This window comes from Galeopterus variegatus, unplaced genomic scaffold (assembly GCF_000696425.1).
Source record: "Galeopterus variegatus unplaced genomic scaffold, G_variegatus-3.0.2 Scaffold309, whole genome shotgun sequence".
Classification (NCBI taxonomy): domain Eukaryota; kingdom Metazoa; phylum Chordata; class Mammalia; order Dermoptera; family Cynocephalidae; genus Galeopterus; species Galeopterus variegatus.
This window is the reverse complement of record NW_007726420.1, coordinates 172,653-180,172: the sequence shown is the minus strand read 5'-3', so window position 1 is coordinate 180,172 and position 7,520 is coordinate 172,653.

Below are 7,520 nucleotides of genomic sequence, written 5' to 3'. Positions count from 1 at the left end.
GAAGTGAGAAAAATGTTACTGGAAACTGGAGATAAGAGTTCCTTTGTTATGTTGGGCAGAATCTTTAACAACACTGTTGCCTACAGTAATATGGAAGGTAGAGAAATAACCTAAGAAACTGGGTACTCTACTTAGATTTCTGAAGTTGGCACCTGGCTTCTTCTTGCTGCTTACAGTAAAATGTGAGAGAAACTAGAGCAAGGATTGTTGAAAAGGACCCAGGAATGATTTTGAAAATCCCAGACCCAAAGTATATATAGTTATCACTTAAGTTTATCACAGAGATGGCATTACCCATCTGTGGAGATATTTGCAACATGAGCAATTGACAAAGAATTAGTACCCAGAGTAAGTAAAGACCTCTTACAAAATCAATAAGAAAAAAGAAAAACAAAGGCTATAAAAAGAGGAAACCCAAAGGAACAACAACAACAAAAGGGAAGTTATCTCAACCTCACTAGTAATCACTGAAATACAAATTAAAACAATGATATCATTTCACAAACAAAAGATTGTCTAAAAACTGTGGATGTGTGAATAAACAATGGAAATCATGCAATTAAAATGAAAGAATATTCATTTATCAAGAATCTAATGTTAAGTTACATAGTCAGCACTTTAAAGAATATATACAATGATTCTATTTATGTAAAAATTTAAAAGATACTAAATAATACTGGGTACTATACACACACACATATACACATATATTTATACATGTAAAAGACAATGGTTATCCCTGAGAAGGGAGGAGAAATGGCTGACTGAGGCTTTATATTCTTAATGTTCTAGTTCTTATAAAAGAAAAAAAAAAGAATATGGCAAAATATTAACATTGAATAAAATTGGGAGATGGATATATTTCTTGTTTTTATTTCCCAATATGTTTTAAAAAATAACAAAATGAGGAAATGTTTAAAATTTTTTTAAAAAGGAAGATTCAAGTATCATTAAAACAAGAAGTTGTCTCAAAACCATTTATTTTAGTTACCAAATTCTTTTAAACTTCCACTTTTGTAAGATTTCCCAAAATTAGAGTTCCCATTTTGTCCTTAATTTTGTTTTCCTCCTTGGCCAAATTTCCTTTTGAAGCACCCCTGATGTTAACTGAGATATTAGGTTCTAATGTTAATTTAGATATTAGGAATAGCGAGTACATCAAAATTAGGATCTTACTAAGATAGAACTAGAAATGTTTTAGATTTTTAAAAAAGTTTAGTATAAATGTTTTATAAGCAACATTATGAAATGTAGAGAAAAAATCCAAACAGCTATATATTACCACTACCCAAACCCAGCAACTATTTTCATATGCACATTTTACTTATAAAGTTGTAAGCTGTAAGAAGCACCATTATTTGATGTACCTTGAAGAAAACCTTGCATTTAAACTATGACACAATGCTTACTAGAACTTTTAAATGTGTAGACACTGAAAAACTTTTTTGTCACTGATACTTAAAACTCACTTATCTATCTACTCCTGCACATACATTTATAAGAAGTAGAATAAATTAGGGTATTGCTTAAGCCTCTTTGCAAAGTTAGACTCTTCTGAATCACTGTTCGACTTGGCATCATAGATGCCCATGTTTTTCCACACCATACCACTTTCTTGTGCCATTAAGTACCTTGGTGATGCAGCATTTCTTTAGAGTTCTCCACTCAAAAAGGGGGCTTCCAAGATGTAGTAATGTTCTGTTTCTTGATCAGGGTGCTGGTTACAGGGATGTATTTGGCTTGTGAAAATTAATTGAGCTTAAGTACACTTAATGGTACTTGTAGTTTCCTTTATGTATATATTATAGGTCAATAAAAAGTTTAAAATTTTAATAAAACATTCCACTGATTTTTTTCTGAAATTTTCTTATAAGCTACTAACTCCCATTCTTTGAGTTTTGAGTTTTGATGTTGGTCTTTGCTTGATCTTAGCAGATGTCAACTAAAGATTTCAGACCAAGTTTGTGAATGTGCAGGCAATGACACTACGTCAAGGCTGTCATCTGGTATTGCTTTGCTTCCCATGGATTTGTCACCTCTCTTCCCCTGGGTGATGGAGCCATAAAGGATTATTCAAAGCCCATCTTTTCTGAGCAGTGAGAAGCCCCAAAGTGGTTAATCTCCTGGAACCCTCAAAAGAGAGGCATTCTTTTCATTTGGGAAGTTAACCACGAATTGGGGTTCTCTTCCTGCATTTATTTTCCAGACCAGGAAGTTACACGAAGAGAACATAGGTGAGGTTATAGTTTAACAATATAGGCTGGTAACATTCAGTAAAACAAGCAAGATGACATTCCATAAGGCAATTAAACTGATTCACCAACAAAAGCTTGATCTTAGCAAACATTTTCTTTTCTACATACTTCCTACAGCAATTTTTTGAACATATTTAAACAGCATTCAAGCAGTTTTCTTAACATATTTAAAGAACAATCAGTAGGTTAAATAGTCAATAGTCATTCAAGCCGGAATCAAACCAGCAACCTAAAACGAAGTACACAATCCCATCCCTAAACAGTGATTAGAATTGATTGGATGGCTTTTGCCAAACTTATCTGTGGACTTTTGTCCCCTACTCAAGAGCCTTTTGGCTCATTCATGCATTACCTAAAAATCCTTATTCTAAGATCAAAGGAGAATCAAGATTTCTAACCCACTACAATCTGGCTGCAAAAATTTAAACACATCCCAATTTCAGAGATGCAAAGTGTGAAAAATTTGTGTCATAAAATCACTTTATATCATTTTATACTCTGCTTTTGAAAATAATAGCATAACATTTTTTCATATGACTAAGTTGATTATGACTCATTTTTAAAATAATTTTTATCAGAGTGATTGTTTAGTGGTTGAATATTCCACCTACTAAATATCCCAAGTTGCCTAAGTATTCCCATATTTTAGACATTTTCTTGCACCCAGTCTTGCTGTTATAAATTATGTCACAATGAATATTTACGTACAGATACCTTGTGGTAGACACTGCTAGGTTATCTATCCCAAATCCATTTTCCCCTCTTCCTTGCTAACAGAAACCTAGTTCTGTTGAGATGGTTGTGGTGCATCTAAGCTGAGAGGTCAACAATCTCATTTCCTGCTTTCTTGGCATCCCTTGTCAGTAGTGTGGCTAACAAAAATCTAAGGGAAGGTGAAAGCTTTGCTTTACTAGTACAAGGGATAGATACAGCAATGCCACTTCTGCCCCCTCTTGCTGCCTTAAACACAGAAGAGATGTCTATGAAGGCAAGGTATCATCTCCATTTTACAGATGAAGAAACTGAGGCACGGAAATGTTGAGTAAATTACACATGGTCATACAGCTGTCAAAAATAACATTCTAATCCAGAGCCTGGCTTCAACATACTAAGAATGACAAAGCAGAAAAGGAACCCAAGATCTTTTTTTTTAAGGATCTGAACCTGTGCCTTGGGGTTATCAGCACCGCACTGTCCCGAGTGAGCCACGGGCCGGCCCAGGAGCCCAAGATCTTGATGGCATCACTGAGCAGCTGAATCCAGGCCATCAAACATCCACCACCAGACTTAGGTGAGACAAACTCCAAAATGGTTAGAATATTTTTAGATGCATATTCTTTTACTTACAGTAAAACACAGCCACAAACATAGCTCTTGCCAGATTTTGGATAATTTTCTTTGACTAGACTGTCAGAAGTGAGTTTGAGTCAAAGGTTGTAGCTATGTTTTAGGCTCTTGGTACATACTACAGATTATTTTCCTGAAGAATTTTACTAGCAGCACTTTTACTAACATAGGTGTTGCTGGCTAGAGTCAGAGAGGGTACCAAACAAAGGATGATTCTAGCACCCAGTCAGTAAACTGGGGAAAGAGTAATTAAGAAGGTGAGATCAACAACTCTTCTGGAGCATTTTCAAATAATCTTTGCCTTGGTTTAAGGTGCATTCCCCTTCTAATTATAAAGAAATTACACAAAAGTTAGTCTCAATGTACTTTTATTGCCGCCTCAAATAAAGTTACTTTATTTCTTACACAATGACATAAGTAAAAACATGTATGGTATAAAAGATTCAGAAATTAAAGTAGAAAGAAAAAAACCCCCTGCCTACTCATGATCCCAATGCCAGAGAAAACTGTTTAATATTTGGCATATTTCCTCTGGGGCTTTTATTATCCCCCATTTTCTTACATGTATAATTGGGCCATACTATAAATACTTTTTATTTTGTTCTTTCCATTTACAATAAGAATTTCCCATTGCAAACATTTTAATGACTGCATAATATTCCATCATGTGGATAAATCATAGTTTATTTAACCACTTCCATATTGAGATTTGACTTACAAAACAAGCAAGTAGAATCTGCAGAAGGAAATAAGATAACCACATAAGGAGTGCCCTGTACAAATATAAGTTTATGTTATTTAAATAGTACAGAATTAGTTGTGCTCTCTGCTTTTGTTTGCATTTTTAAACAATTGTAGACCAAAGACTCTCCACTACGAGAGGAAAGATTATTTCCAGAACCTTCATCTTGTAAGAGAAAAAGCTCGAGCTTATTGCCTTACCTTCTTATTCATATTCAAGATCTTTCTTAAATCTCATAAAGTATATTCCAAAAATACATAAGCAATAAATGAAAGAATGTCACTGGGTAGAACTATATTATCTGTATACAGTTTAAAAATGTGTTATCTAAAATAGTTTGAAGAACAGAATATTCTGGCTAATTAAACATTCTAATCAGAACTGAGTTACAATGCAATACTCTATATAGATTATAAATTTTCAAATAATTAGGGTATAAAAAAATAGAAACAAATTTATATTAACCATAACCTTTTAAAAACTATACCAACTTTTAAACCATTACTTTTCTTTAACGGTTCAGGAATGCATTTCCTACTGTTGCCTTCTTCATCATAAGCATCAGTTTGTTAGCAAACAGGCATTTCACCCTCCTGCGAGCTGAACTCCTACTTCCTTAGGATGCCCCCAGCCCTATGCTGTGTCTTTCTTTTTTAATTGACAAAACGATATATATTTATGGTATACAATGTGATGTTCTAAAATATGTATATATTGTGAGATGACTGAATGAAGACAGTTAACATATCCATTACCTCACATACTTATTTTTTTGTGAGACTGTCCCTTTTTGATAGCTCTATAAGCAGCCTTGTATTATAAAGTCATTTTGTAAATCTATTTCCTTCATTGGATTTAAAGTTTCTATATAGCACAAACATTAAGTATGTAACCCACACAGCATCTAGCAGAGTGTTTTGCACATAGTGGGCATTCGATATACATTTTTATACTTCAAATTAGTTCCCCCCAAAATAGATATTAGGGGTAAAACAAATATTTGTAGCAACTGTAATTGTCGTTTTCATTTCCAGTAAATTAAGCAAAAATAAAATAACAATATAGATATCTAATCTTTGATGAGAAATTTACTGAAAGCTTACTTTGTGGCAACCTGCTAAGTGCTTATAAATATTAGCTCTCAAAATTCTCAGAACAATCAATGAGATAGGTGTACAATATTTACAGACAGAAAACTGACAGCCAGGGATTAAATCATGTATTCAAATATGTCCTGAGCACCTATATATATTAGACACTGAACTAGCACTGGTAATATAGCAAAGAACAGACACAAATTTCTGCCTTATGAGGAGTTTACTTACGAGTGAAACTTGTTAAGATCACATAGATAATATATTGGCATTCTGGATTTATACACCACTTTTACGTATTATGGGCTTAGACAAAGTGATTTCATCCCTGAATGGATTCATTCTTAGTGATGACAAAAATTTGAGAATGAAAAGCTCAAATTCAAACACTGATGACTTCTTCAGTAAAAGTCACCCTGCAAAGTCACTCAACCTTGTGAGAATCTAATCTTTAAATTGATAGTAAACAGAAAATATTCTCAAGAAAGATTTATACAATAATAAATCAGGTAGAAATAAGATACTATGGAATTAAAGAAATAAAAGTTAAGAATGTGCCTTTTAAAACCAGCTGTCTGTCTTGCTTATGAGCCTCAGACTAGATAAGAACATGGTAAGACCACAGTAGAAGAATCAGAACACAGAATGCACTGTAGTCTCTTGGCATCAAAGTGGGGTGGAGAAATCTAGGGGAAGGATGAAACTTCCAGGCACCATTCACAACTCATGTAGCAAAGCTGTGAACCCTAGCTACTATGCCATTTAAATTTTATTCACTTTCTGGATCCACACACATGAGGAAACATCCAGTTCAAAAATGCAAAAAGAAACGGGAGTAGTTTCAGGTCTGAAATATACAAATTTGCAGTGGACACTTCCTGTGAAGCACTAAGGTTGGGGGTTGACTCTGAACACTTGACTAATCCCCTAAAAGGGATCTGGGGTATCCTGGGGAGAATCACAAAGTTTCATTCAAATAAAACTGAAGTTGAACTCAGAAAGTGAACAGAAGAAACTGTAAAGGAAACAAGAAAAGTAATTTTAGAGGCTGCTTTCTAATTCTAAGTTGGCAGAAAACTGTCCTTTACTCTAATTTGAAGTAACACAGAACAATTTTCTCATCTACCACAATATTATCTAAGAAGTCTGAGGCAAAAGGCACCAAACTATTTTCAAATACAACAACTTGCATGCAAAGATTTTGTCCCTTGAAGTCAACTCAAGCATGCCTAGGGAAGGGACAACAACACACACACTACTGCACATACGCAAAAGTACCTATTTGACATTAGAAACCTTTTCTTGACACAAGGCAAACAGTGGGCTGAAAAATATCACAGGATGAAGGGAGGCTGAGAAAACCAATATGAACAGTGGGCAGCTCGAATGATGAACAGAAGACCTTGCAAAATTATTTCTTATACTTGAGGCAATTTAAAAAGTGAGGTTTTGGGCCGGCCCGGTGGCGCACTGGAGAGTGCGCCGCTTGGGAGCGTAGTGGCGCTTCCACCGAGGGTTGGGATCCCATGTGGAGACAGGTTCCCGCTCACTGGCTGAGCGCTGTGCGGGCGCAACACCGAGGGTTGCGATCCCGTTACCGGTCAGTAAAAAAAGACAAAAAGGAAAAAAAAAAAAAGTGAGGTTTTAACCAAAAAGCCTTTACATGGCATTCAAAAAACAATTCAAATCTTTTGGATTGACTAAGAGCTAAACTGTCTACCCAAAATCTGTACAGCAGGGACCTGCTTTTAGCAGGGAAGCCTATTTACAAGTAAGAACCTCTTACTCTTGTAACATTGTCCTGTTTTGTTTTGTTTTAAAAGAATATATAACTATAACTCCTATCCCCACGGAGCTAGTCCATAAGGACTCAGTGACCCCGTAGAAATATGGACCTATCTCTACTAGAGAACTATTTATACTGCACTGTAAACACACATATATACACCTGCCCCCCACTAGGCTGTGAATGCCTTGAGTGAAGAGGTTATGGCTCATTCATTTTTGTATCTACAGTGGCAATTAGAAGGCACTGAATAATTTTTTTTTGCACGAATGCTAAATGAGAATGATTTTACACCA